Source organism: Jaculus jaculus, chromosome 6 (assembly GCF_020740685.1).
Source record: "Jaculus jaculus isolate mJacJac1 chromosome 6, mJacJac1.mat.Y.cur, whole genome shotgun sequence".
Lineage (NCBI taxonomy): Eukaryota > Metazoa > Chordata > Mammalia > Rodentia > Dipodidae > Jaculus > Jaculus jaculus.
In genome coordinates, this window is record NC_059107.1 from 149,281,059 (window position 1) to 149,294,323 (window position 13,265).

The 13,265-nt window shown below is 40.5% G+C and overlaps 1 protein-coding gene across 5 annotated transcripts in view; it reads left to right on the forward strand.

The window, feature by feature from the left end:
* The window catches only part of Ric8b (RIC8 guanine nucleotide exchange factor B), a 108,925-nt gene that overhangs the window by 33,983 nt on the left and 61,677 nt on the right, over window positions 1-13,265 (forward strand). The window lies entirely within an intron of this gene.

The following is a 13,265-nucleotide window of genomic DNA, read 5'->3' on the forward strand; positions in this document are numbered from 1 at the left end:
TTTATTCTCCATAACAAAAAGATGTACTGATGAAGGATCAGGGCCTAGTGTGGACATCTCAGATCTAGTACTGATGTACTGATGAAGGATCAGGTCCCAGAGTAGACCTCTCAGGTGTAGTACTGATATACTGATGAAGGATCAGGTCTCAGAGTAGACCTCTCAGATCTGGTACTGATGTATGGATGAAGGATCAGGTCCCAGAGTAGACCTCTCAGATCTAGTACTGATGTACTGATGAAGGATCAGGTCCCAGAGTAGACCTCTCAGATCTAGTACTGATGTACTGATGAAGGATCAGGTCCCAGAGTAGACCTCTCAGATCTAGTACTCATTTGAGTCATCATTGGTCAGCTGATTAAGCTGCTTTGAAATGTGTGTAGTTCAACGTGACTTTTGGCATTTGATGTTTTTAGAATATAGCCAGTATTAAAAATAGGATCTGAGCTGGAGGGATGGCTTAGCAATTAAGGCACTTGCCTACAAAGCCAAAGGATAGCGGGTTTGATTCCCTAGGACCCACATAAGCCAAATACACAAAGTGGCTCATGCATCTGTAGTTCATTTTTAGCAGCTGAAGGCCATTCTCTCTTTTTTCTCTATCTGCCTCTTTCCCTACCCCCTCAAATAAGTAAAATAAGTAAAAACAAATTGGGGGTTGAAGAGATGGCTTAGCAGTTAAGATGTTTGCCTGCAAAGCCAAAGGACTCAGGTTCAATTCCCAGTACCCACATAAATCAGATGCACAAGGTGGCACATGCATCTGGAGTTTGTTTGGAGTGGCTAGAGACCCTGATGCACCCATATTCTTCCCCTCCCTCTTTCTCTCTAATAACTAAATAAAAATAAAATATTAAAATTTAATTAGGGTTCTTGCCAACCCATTTAGCAAAGAATGTTTTATGAGTTTCCAAATTCAACTTTCAGCAAGTGTTTAGTCATTTAGTCACTCAACATATTTTTATGAGTGGCTAGACATTATATTGGGCATTATGTAATATAATATACTTGCAAATAGTGGCATTATCTTTGCTTTCACTAACCTTCAATTTTGTAGGTGAAGTAAGTAACAAATTAGTAAATAAATATATAATCCAGCTAAGTGCTAGGAGACAAACTGCAATGATTGCAAATGGTATAGTGAAAGAAGACTTGCAAAGGTCTGTCCTGAGGTTTGAAGACCAGGAACAAGTCAGTCATTTAAAGAATAGAAGGATGAAAGTTTTTTGGAAATTAAGCAGCATACAAAAAGACACACAAACCAAAATAGAGAGGGTTTTTTTTAGTGAAGTACTCACAATTGAGGATAAGGAATTTTTAATTAAAAAGTTATGCTTATATGAATCTACTTACCTGAATTTCAGTATATTCTGGATTTGTTAGATGAAAGACTTCAATTGAATAAGCACCCCAAAAATGTTCAGCTCCTTATACCATTAGAAAAAGGGATCTGAAAAACTTACTACACAGAAGAACTTAAAATAATGTTATTTTCCTTCTTGTGAAAATAATGAAGACTCATTATAAAAATATAGGAAAAAGCCAAATAGTGACAAAAAATACAAACTACCTGTACACTCACCATTTGGAAGTTAAGCACTGTTTGCACATTCTAATCGTCCTTCAATATATCATATGAACAGAATCACACACATCTTTTAAAGATGCAGTCATTGGACTGGACAGATGGCTTAGCAGTTAAGGTGCTTGCCTGCAAAGCCTAAAGACCCAGCTTTGATTCTCCAATGCCTACATAAGCCAGGTGCACAAGGTGGCCCATGTGTCTAGAGTTTGTTTGCAATGGCTAGAGGCCCTGCCATGGCTATTCTCTCTCTGTCTTGTACCCCTTTCTCTCCTTCCCTCTCTCAGATTACTCCTTCCCTCTCTCAAATTAATCAACAACAATTTTTTTTAAAGATGCAGTTATGTTGCAGTCATCTGTGTCTCACAACAGATGTTTTGAAGAGCAGCAGTTGTCAAAGCTGTAGGTGTAATTCTGGTAGATCATCTGCCTGGCATGTGTGAAGCTTTGGGTCCAAATCCCTAGGTCTGCCCATCCCCTAAAAAAATTAAGAGTAAAGGTTTCAAAATATGTCCTTGTGGTAGAAAGGTTCCTGGAAATGGACTCTGTATATGAGTGACAAGTCTAGGCTCTCCCGGATCCACATTGAAAAGGGAACTTTGCAGGGCGGGGAGATGGTTCATTGGGTAACGTGCTTGCCACACAAGCATAAGGACTTGAGTTTGGGTCCCCAGCATCCTTACACAAGTTGGGCATGGTGGTACACACCTGCAGTCCCAGGCCTGGGACAGCAGACAGGAAGATCCGCCTTGGGCTTTTGGTTGGTTTGTCAACCCAAGTCTGGGAGTTCTGTTCTCAGACTCAAGAAAATAAGGTGGTATCCATTCAGTAGACAGACACCCAACATTGGCCTCTACCCTCAACATGCACACATTTATGGAAAAAAAAAAAAGGATCTTTAAAATAAAGAAAAGAAAAGAAAAAAAGGCTCCTTTGATTGTTGTTGTTGCTGTTTCTCCTTAAAATTAGATTGGAGGGGGGCTGGAGAGATGGCTTAGCAGTTAAGTGCTTGCCTGTGAAGCCTAAGGACCATGGTTCGAGGTTTGATTCCCCAGGATCCATGTTAGCCAGATGCACAGGGGGGCGCACGCATCTGGAGTTTCTTTGCAGTGGCTGGAGCGCCCATTCTCTCCTCCCTCTCTCCCTCTCTCTCTCTCTCTCTCTCTCTCTCTGTCACTCACTCTCTCTGTTTCACTCTCAAATAAATAAATAAAAATAAACCAAAAAATGTTAAAAATTAGATTGGAGGGTAGATTTCATTGGAGGATCTGCAACCAGGAATAACTTCTTATAACTTAACTACCTTCTAATTCATACCTGCTAAAGATAATAAATCCTTACAAAAAATAAAATAAAAATACTTATGAGTATAAAGAAGACTGTTGCAGTCCGGTTCGCATTGCTGGTAGAAATCACCCAACCAAGAGCAGCTTCTGGGAAAAAGAGATTTATTTTGGCTTACAGGCTCGAGGGGAAGCTCCACGATGGCAGGGAAAAACGATGGCATGAGCAGAGGGTGGACATCACCCCCTGGCCAACATAAGATGGACCACAGCAACAGGAGGGTGTGCCAAACACTGGCATGGGGAAATTGGCTATAAAGACCATAAGCCCGCCCCCAACAATACACTCCCTCCAGGAGGCATTAATTCCCAAATATCCATCAGCTGGGAACCTAGCATTCAGAACACCTAAGTTTATGGGGGACACCTAAATCAAACCACCACAAAGACTAATAGGTGTAGATATGAAAATATTAGCGTTCCTTCATACGACTTTCAACCTTTAATAAATCCCTACTTAGAGATACTTGCTTGTTCCTTGAAATATGAACACAATGCATTTTATTTTTCCTTTTTTTTTTTTTGAGCTAGGGTCTCATTCTGGTCCAGGCTGACCTGGAATTAACTATGTAGTCTCAGGGTGGCCTCCAACTCACAGCAATCTTCCTACCTCTGCCTCCTGAGTGCTGGGATTAAAGGCATGTGCCACCATACCTGGCTGAATTTTCTTATAAAATCTTTGTAGCATTACTAAAATTGATAAGCCAAAAGATTTCAGAGTTTTAAGTTTTTAAATATAGATTTTCAGCTCTGTTGTATTCAGAGGTGTTCAATCTTTTGGCTTCTCTGGGCTTCAGTGGACAAAGAATTTTTGTCTTGGGTACACATTAAGTTATTTATGTCCAGATACAACTTTCAGGTTGTAAGAGCATACCTACAGTTATTTTGAGTGTCACCTACAAAGTTCATGCTTGAAAGCCACATACTTTAGTTACCTTTCTCCCTCTGCACAAAAGGAATTTTATAATGTTTTAAGTAAAGTTGCAGTTTTATGTTGGGCCACATTCATAGCTATCCTAAGCCACCTGTAGCTCAGGGCCCTGGGTTGAGGACCCCTGAATACTTCTTTAGAACCCTGGGCATTTGAATTTTAAATTATTTTGCTCAGGGCTGGAAAGACTTAGCAGTTAAGATGCTTGCCTGAGAAGCCTAAGGAAACATGTTTGATCCCCAGTTCACACTAAAGCCAGAGGATGCACAAAATGTCACATGCGTCTGGAATTTGTTTGCAGTGGCTAGAATCCCTGATATACCCATCCTCCCTTTCTTTCTCTGTCTCTCTCAAAATAAATTAATTAACTTAAAAATATTTTTTTTTTCTCATTTTATAGCTAAACAGTTACAGAAAATACAGGTGTTTGGTTCTGGTTTGAGCTGTTTTACTAGACATTTTTTCACCAAAATAAAATAACTAGATTTTTCTTGGGATTTAGCAAATTAATACCATTCATTTATTTTAGTCTATGCTTCAGTGTTTAATTTCTGCCTGCCTGCTGATGCCATCATAGCAGATTTCTTTAGACATTTCTTTCCTTAAGCTGACCTTATTCCCACATGTGGATTCAGTCTCTCCCTTCCTCTTTCTCTTTCCTAAAAGTAGTGTGTTGAGAAGGTCAATGATTCATTAGCAGGACCAAACACTAGTTCTAGAAAAGTTAATTGAAATACTCTTGTCTTCTTCCTGCTTTCAAATTTCCCTGAATCTCTCTGTAGACGGAGAAGCTCATGTGTTTCTAGCAATCTTTTGCCTAGCATACATTCCGTTTTCCAGTGCTTCCTAAGTATGAATTCAGGACATCAAGAAAGCCGGCGGGGGGTGGGGGAGGGGCTGGAGAGATGGCGTAGCAGTTAAGCGCTTGCCTGTGAAGCCTAAGGACCCCGGTTCGAGGCTCAATTCCCCAGGACCCATGTTAGCCAGATGCACAAGGGGGCGCACGCGTCTGGAGTTCGTTTGCAGTGGCTGGAAACCCTGGCGCGCCCATTCTGTCTCTCTCACTCTATCTGCCTCTTTCTCTCTCTGTCACTCTCAAATAAATAAATAAAAATCTTTTTTTCTAAAAAAAAAAAAAAAAAGAAAGCCAGGGGCCAGCAGACATGTTAGAGCAGACAACCAAGTGCAAACACAGAAGAAGAAATATTTGAGTACTCAAAAGATGCTGTTTGAGATAAAACAGTAAGTGCCCATAAAAGCTGATTGAGAATGGCACAGTATAACAGAGAGAATGGTTTAAGGATTATTCTAGATACTTTGAAGGAAATATGGAAAAGGATAGGATATTACTTAAAAATAAAACTCTAGCCCTGTAGTGTTTTCTTGTTTGAATTATTATTTCAACAAATATGCTGTGTGTGCCCAAATTTGCACCAAGACCAGCGTTAAGTACAAAATTTAAGGCAAAACATCACTGCTTGCAAGGTGCTAATGGTTTACTAGGGAAATAAACATAGACATAAGTGGATGTACACTTGTATCTTAGTCCATTTTACGCTGTTATATAGTACAATATTAGGTGTGTAATTTATAAATGAGAGATTTATTTGGCTTATGGTTCTAAAGGCTGAGAGGTATGAAATGAAGACGTCATATCTGGTAGGTCATTTTTTTCTGTGTCATGACAAGATAAGACATGGTAGGAGAGTCTCATGGCAAAAGAGCCAGTGTGTGTGTGTGTGTGTGTGTGTGTGTGTGTGTGTGTGTGTGTGTGTGTGTGTTTGTATGGAAGGAGCTAGAATCCATCTGCATGCTTCCTACCTGTTGTAGTCAGGTTCACATTGTTTATAGGCTCAAGGGGAAGCTCCATAAACTGATCACCACACATGATATAAAATGCAATGTATTCATCCAACTTTAAAATTCCCCATAGTTTTTATCAATTCCAATGATGTTCATACATCCCCATAATTCAAGATCTTTTAACTGAGCCATAATACCAAAAAGTAACCTCAAAAAACCCACAGAATAAATATTTACATTGCAAAAGATGGCATTGTGCATAACAAAGAAATTCTCAAGCAATACATGATTTAAACAGTGCAAACGCCAAACTCTGTAGCTCCAAGTCCAACAACTCTAGCCAGTGACAAGTCTCCAAGTCCTGTAATTCTAACCAGCAACAAGTCTCTAGAGTTCCAATTCTGCCCCTCCAGCTAGGTTACTCACAGTCCTGGAAAACTTCATCGGGTCGGGCAGCTTTCCTTAGCAGCCATCTCATCCTGGCATCTCCACTGCAATCCACGGTTCATCCTCACGGCTCCATTGGATCTCCCTGCAGGCATCCAAACCTCCTTCACGCTGCCCATGGCCGTTTCCAAAACGCAAGACCACATTGCAAACTCAGTGACCCTCTTTCCTGCATATACTCCATAGTACCAGGTAGGGTGCCAATTTGTTAATCCAGGGGGAATAAAGCAGTCTTGGAAGAACAGGACACTGAGCACTCAGGCCCTTCAAAAGAGTCTACAGTCTCTCTGTTGCCCCAGTGCAGGTCAGCTGGCCCAACCTCAAAGGTTGTAATCTCTCAATTACAGCTGAATGGGCAGCAGTTCACCCAAAGATCTTTTTTTCCTGTGCCATATCCCTCTGCTCACACCAGTTCATTTCTATGCAAAGTAACCCTGCACAACTTCTCAGGACACAGGCATAACAGCAAGCTTCTCACACAAACTGCTAGCCCAGTCCAAGCAAAGCTCTTTCTTACCCTCGTAAGCCAAACCTCACAGTCCATAGTGCTTACTGCATTAGGGTCTTTTAGCTCTGACAAGAATAGTCCATCATGCTGTACTTATGGCACTGCAAGGCATCTCTTAGGCCAAAGTTTCAAATCCTTTCACATTCCTCCTGAAATCAGCTCCAAAAGGCCAAAGCCTCATAGTCAGGTTTCTAGCAGCAATCCCACTCCTCGGTACCATTTTACTGTTGCAGTCAGGTTCACATTGCTGGTAGAAATCACCCAACCAGGAGGAGCTTTGGGAGAAAAAGATTTATTTTGGCTTACAGGCTTGAGTGGGAGCTCCACGATGGCAGGGAAGACAATGGCATGATGAGAGGGTGGACATCACCCCCTGACCAAAAACAGGTGGACAACAGGAAAAGGAGAGTATGCCAAACACTGGCAAGGGGACACTGGCTATAATACCCATAAGCTGGCCCCAATAATACACTGCCTCCAGGAGATGTTAATTCCCAAAACTCCATCAGCTGGGAACCTAGTGTTCAGACCTAAGTTTATGGAGGACACCTGAATCAAACCACCACACTACCCCATGAGGATCACATTTTTCTACCCATTAGGACACTATAACCTAAACAAACACTTGTTGAAATCCTACTCCACTCATTAGAATTACGGTGGAATTGGATTGCAGTATGAACTTGGAAGGAATATTCAAACTGTATCAAGCTCTTTGTTAAATTGTTTCCTTCTTTTCTTTTCTTTTTTTTTTTTTTAAGCAGAGTTTTGTATAGCCCAGTCTAGCCTCAACTAGGTAGCTAGGTAGCCAAGGTGACATGTAACTCCTGATCTTCCTGAGTCCTGGGGATTATAGGCATGCACCACCACATCTAGTTTATGTGGTGTGGGGCATGAGACCCAGACCTTTGTGCATGCTAGACAAGTACTCCACTACCTGAGCCACCTCCATAGCCCCATGCTTATTATTATTTTCTGTATTTTATATGTATTTGAAAGCAAAAAAATAAAAAAGATTGCCTCAATAATGTGTAACAGTTTCAAATACCATATGTTGTAGACTTATCTCAGCCATGGGTTAGCTAGGTCAACTTTTGAATGAAAATACATGAGAAAATGAATACTTTTGCCCAATAAAGTGAAATTGTCCACAATTGCATGAGAGAGGAAAAAGCAACAAGATAATAATAAAATGTAATTAAAAAGTAAAGGATGTATAAAGAGATCTCAAAAGAACTTCCTTAGTTTTTATCTCCCTTTACCTCCCTCTCCCAACTAAGCCTACTTGCCTCACTCTATTCTTGTGTTCTTGGGGGCTTTTTCCTTTTAGTCCTTTGGATGTAATAGTAGTTCAGAAGAGAAGCGAACATTGGTACCCTAAAAGCAACAGAACTAAACTGTGAAGGAAGTAAATAACTGTCACATATGGACAATTGATATAATGTTTTATGAAGATTAATTACATTTAATCTTTTTGGTACTCCTATGAAATATGAACATTAACTGTAATTGACAGATGAGGATACTTGGGGGAAGTCACACAGCAGAGTAACCAACAGGAAACTGTGTAGGAAAAATGAAATTGAATCCTTTATACCATACATAGGAAGTTAATTTGAGGGCTGGAAAGATTGCTAGTGGTTGTTGCAGTTAGATTGTCATTGCTGGCAGAAATCACCCAACCAAGAGCAGTTTGTAGGAAAAAGAGGTTTATTTTGGCTTACTGGATTGAGGGGGGAGCTCCAGGATAGCAGGCCAACATTAGGTGGACAATAGGATCAGGAGAGTATGCTAAACACTGGCAAGGGGAAACTGGCTAAAATGCCCATAAGCCCACCCTCAAAAATACACTGCCTCCGGGAGACATTAATTCCCAAATCTCCATCAGCTGGGGACCTAGCATTCAGAACACCTAAGTTTATACCTAAATCAAACCACCACAGTGGTTAGGGGGCTTGCCTTCAAAGCTTAAAGACCCACGTTTGATTCCCCATGACCCAAATAAGCCAGATAAGGTGACACATGTGTCTGGAGTTATTAGCAGTGGCCTGAGGTCCTATTGTGCCCATTCTTTGTCTCTGTCTGTCTGTCTCTCTCATAAATAATTAAAAATAAAATAAAATATTTTCTAAAAAAACTTACATAGTTTCTAAAGGAGCTATACAAATGACCAGTGATCATGAAAAGATGCTCCCCTAAAATCAAGACACTATTTCACATCCATGAGAGTTATTGCAAGTTTTTAAAAAAAGGGTTGGAGGCATGGTTTAGTGGTTAAAACACTTGCCTGTGAAACCTAAAGGCCCAGGTTCAATTCTCTGGTACCCATGTAAACCAGATGCACAAGGTGGATCTAAAGTTTGTTTATACTGGCTAGAAGCTCTGGCATACCCATTCTGTGTGTGTGTGTCTTTCTCTCTCAAAACTATAAGGGATTTTTTTTAAAAAATCATTAAACAACAGCAAAAAAAATAATAAAAAAACAGATATGAGGTATCTGCAGCTGTAGGGAAACTGTCAGGAAATGATTGCTGTAATTAGTTGCAGAAGGAGTGCTCAACTTGTGAAAACTTCTCTACTTATATAATTAGAAACGTTGGCAAGACTTTCTAAAGCTTGGTATATATATACCTATTTCCTACGACTGACTCAACATCTATTCTCCTGGTTATGAACCCAGTAAATCCCAAGTGGGATGTAAAAAATATGTACATAGCAGCACTCTTCAGAACACACCAAATGGTAAACAGCTCAGGTGTCTCTCCATGGATAAGTAAGTTGTGATATGTCCACTATAGCACATTCATATGATAGTAGTGATCCTTTTTGTACAGTGCTTTCTTACCTATGGTGAAGGGCTAGAATTTTCCCCTAGCTGTTAGAAAAAGTCTCACATAATATAATATTACACACAGTGTTGGACTGCACAGAGTGTTTAAATGCTCACATACTCCTACTGAACTCATGGCATTACAGGTCACTGACACACAGGGTGTGAATGAACTCTGCATGTGACTAGCCCTGCTCTCACGCAGTGGGAAGAACATGTGTCATTTCATGTGACATGGATCACTGTCACAGGCAGACATGAGTCTATGTTTACTATTCCATTTATACAAAGTTCAGTGACAAAAAAAAAAAAAATCACTACATTGTAGATTGAATGAGATGTCCCCCATAGACTCATGTGCTTTAAATATTTGGTCTCCAGCTGGTAGTAATTTGGGAAAGGCCTTTGGGAATTAGAGCCTTGCTGGAGGAGGTGTGTTGCTAGGCTATAGGCTTGTGGTACTAGAACCAGGCTCTAAGCCTAGTGCTCAGGCTGCTTTCTTCCTGCTGCTGTGGAGATGTGATGCTATCTAGCTACTCCTGCCATACTTCCTCTGCTGTGATGAAACATCCCATCAAAACTGTAAGCCAAAATAAGTCCTTTTCTTTCATAAGCTGCTACTGGTTGGGTGTTTTGTCCCAGCAATGGAAGGTAATGACTACACATATAGTATTAGATTAGGAAAAATTAGGAATACTTTTGAGAAGAACATTATCATTTGAAGGGTACATAAGAATCCTGGAGTTCTATATTGGTATTGCACAATTTTTCTATTGGCTGTGGTGAATGCTTATTTTGTGAGAAGTTCTCTAGCCATACACTTTTGGGCACTTTTCTGTTGATGAGTATTTAATATTTAGATTAAAAATTATTGATCATCGACTAAATGCATGCCTTCCTCCTTCCTGAAGGTAATTAGTGCAGAGAATGGAGTTTATACAAGTATAATCAAGTGGGAAATTGCAAATTAAGATTTTATAAAAGAAACCTTGACAAGAAACAGTGATAGAGAAGCATGAAGGAATCTACTTGGATCAGGAGGTCAAAGAGCTTCTCTAGGAAAATGTTTCAGCTGAGCGCTGAGAGTGCATGGGAGCAACAATGCTAAGAGCCCAAACATGCAATGCAGTTACCTCAGAAGTCCTGTACAGAGAAACAGGAGAGTTTAGCAGACTTCAGGTAAAAGAAGGCATTGCAACTGAAAGTGCAACTTAGTGAGAGGAGATGTGGAAAGGGAGAAATAAAGAGTAGGGTTGTGGTTTCAGTTGCAGGTTGGAGAAAGACCAAAATGGAAGTTTTACAAGAGGATTTTCATCAGCATGAGAAAAGGTTGTATGTAGAAGGAAGGACAGTTTAAAAGGAACCACAGTTGGTGTGCTGGCACATACCTGTAACCTCAAGCAGGGCCATGCGCAGTGCAGGACAGTTAGTAGTCCAAGGACAACGGCAGTGCATAGGGAGGGCCTGTCACAAGCACACGCGCGTGTGTGTGTTTGTGTGTATGCACAGGTGCACATGCATGCAGCACATCACACACACACATACACAACAAAGCAAGGCTGCAGATATATTTGGTGGTAAAATACTTACCTACCATCGCCACGCCCAGGGCTCAATCTTCCGTACCACCAAAAAAGAAAAAAAGACTCACTCAGTTTTCAAGATTGAGCAAAATATAGTGGGATCTTATCAGGATTTACATAATAGTTGGGTTTGACATAGGTTCCAGTGTGCTTGATGTAATTCGGGTAAGTAAAAGGATATTTACTTATGAGGGAATCTTCACTCTAGCATTTAGAGATGGATGGTGAATGAAATGTTTGTTCCAACCCTGTTGGTCTTATGCCTTTGGCATACCCACGGATTCCTCTTTCTCTTTCCCTTCCCTCTCTACCCCTAGTATTGTTTTGTTGTTTTTTTTTTTTTTTTTTTTTTTGGTTTTTCGAGGTAGGGTCTCACTCTGGTCCAGGCTGACCTGGAATTAACTGTGTCATCTCAGGGTGGCCTTGAACTCATGGCAATCCTCCTACCTCTGCCTCCCGAGTGCTAGTATTGTTTTTTCCAGCATTTCTTGTTTGAACTCTTATCAGTCTCATCTCATTTCCTTCTTCTCTCCCTTTCCCTTCACATTCACATTTTTTGAAAGTTTTAAAGCACTTTTATGCATAATCATTTTATTTAATACTAGCAGAACCTCATGCTTGTGGAGACACATGGAGTGGGGAGGTTGAGGCTCAAGAAATTCTGTAACTGGTCTGAAGTCATAACCTAGGCTCTTGACTCCTAAGTGCAATTCTTTTTTCATTATGCCACTGAAGTCGTCATCTCTTTCAAAACTACATAGGATGTGTTGGGTTTAAAGTATTTTCATCCATGTTATGAGTAATGAAAATATGTTCTGTTATTGGCTAGATTTTATGATAGACATGTTAGAAGGGCTGTCTGAGCTGTACATATATGATAGGTGTTTTACTTTTCATGGGCTTGAAATCAATTTTATGCTAAGTGGATTTTTAAATTATGCTTTTGAAGTAAAGAACAGTCTTCCTGAAGTATAGCATATCCAGATTCTTTATCATAATTATCTGTTTATTTCATGTCATCTTGTTTACTTAATAGATAGAAAAAGAGAAGTTGTGATGGTCTACTTTCTTGCTTTAGATACAGAGGTAAACCAAATCATTATGCAGAGCTTAGTTTATTTCCCACAGCTAGGCTTCTTCTGTCTGACTCCATTCCTTTAATACCGCCAACAGTGAATAAAATGGAAAAATAGGAGAGAGCTGAGCGTGATGGCACATGCTTTTAATCCAAGCACTTGGGAAGCAGAGGTAGGACGATCATTGTGAGTTTGAGGCCACCCTCCAACTACAGAGTGAATTCCAGGTCAGCCTGGGCTAGAGTGAGACCCTACCTTGAAACTTCCCCTCTCCCTCCCTCCAAAAAAAAAGAAAGAAAGAAAGAAAGAAAGAAAGAAAGAAAGAAAGAAAGAAAGAAAGAAAGAAAGAAAGAAAGAAAGAAAGAAAAGTAGGAGGGAAGTAAATTGAGATCACTGAGAGAGTAAGATGATTGATCAAGACTGGGAGAAAGCTCAGTCAGTTAGCACTAGTTCAGATCCCACACCCAAACAACTGCTAACCATGGTACTGCATGCCTGTAACACCAGTGCTTGGGAAGTGGAGACAGGTGGATTCTCAGGGCAAGCTGCTTAGCTAGAAGAGCCAAAGCAGTGAGCCCTGGCTCCCATGAGAGACCCTGTACAGTAAATACTGTGGAGAGGGATAGAGAAGACACCCTAATCACCTTGTCGCCTCCACATGCATATGCATCTATATGTATGCACCCACACACATATGAACAAACATAGACCTACATGTACACTACACACACACACACAAGATTGTGGAGCTAGAGAGATGGCTCAATGATTAAAGGTGCTTGCATGCAAAGTTTGATGGCCTGGGTTTGATTCCCCAGTACCCACATAAGTCCAGGTATACAAAGTGGCCCGTGTATCTAGAGTTTGTTTGCAGTGGCCAGAGGCTTTGGCATGTCCATTCTCTGTCTCTGCTTGCAAATAAATAATAAATAAATATGTAAAAACAGATTGAAAATGAAATTCAGGTCTGTTATGGTGGCATCATAATCCTTGTACTTAGGAGGCAGAGGCAACAGGATCACAAATTCAAAGCTATCCTGGGCTGTAGAGGAAGACCTTGTCTTTAAAAAAAAATAGTTGCTGCTGGGCATGGTTGTGCACACCTTTAATCCTAGCACTTGAGAGGCAAAGGTAGGAGGAGCACCATGAATTTAAGGCCACC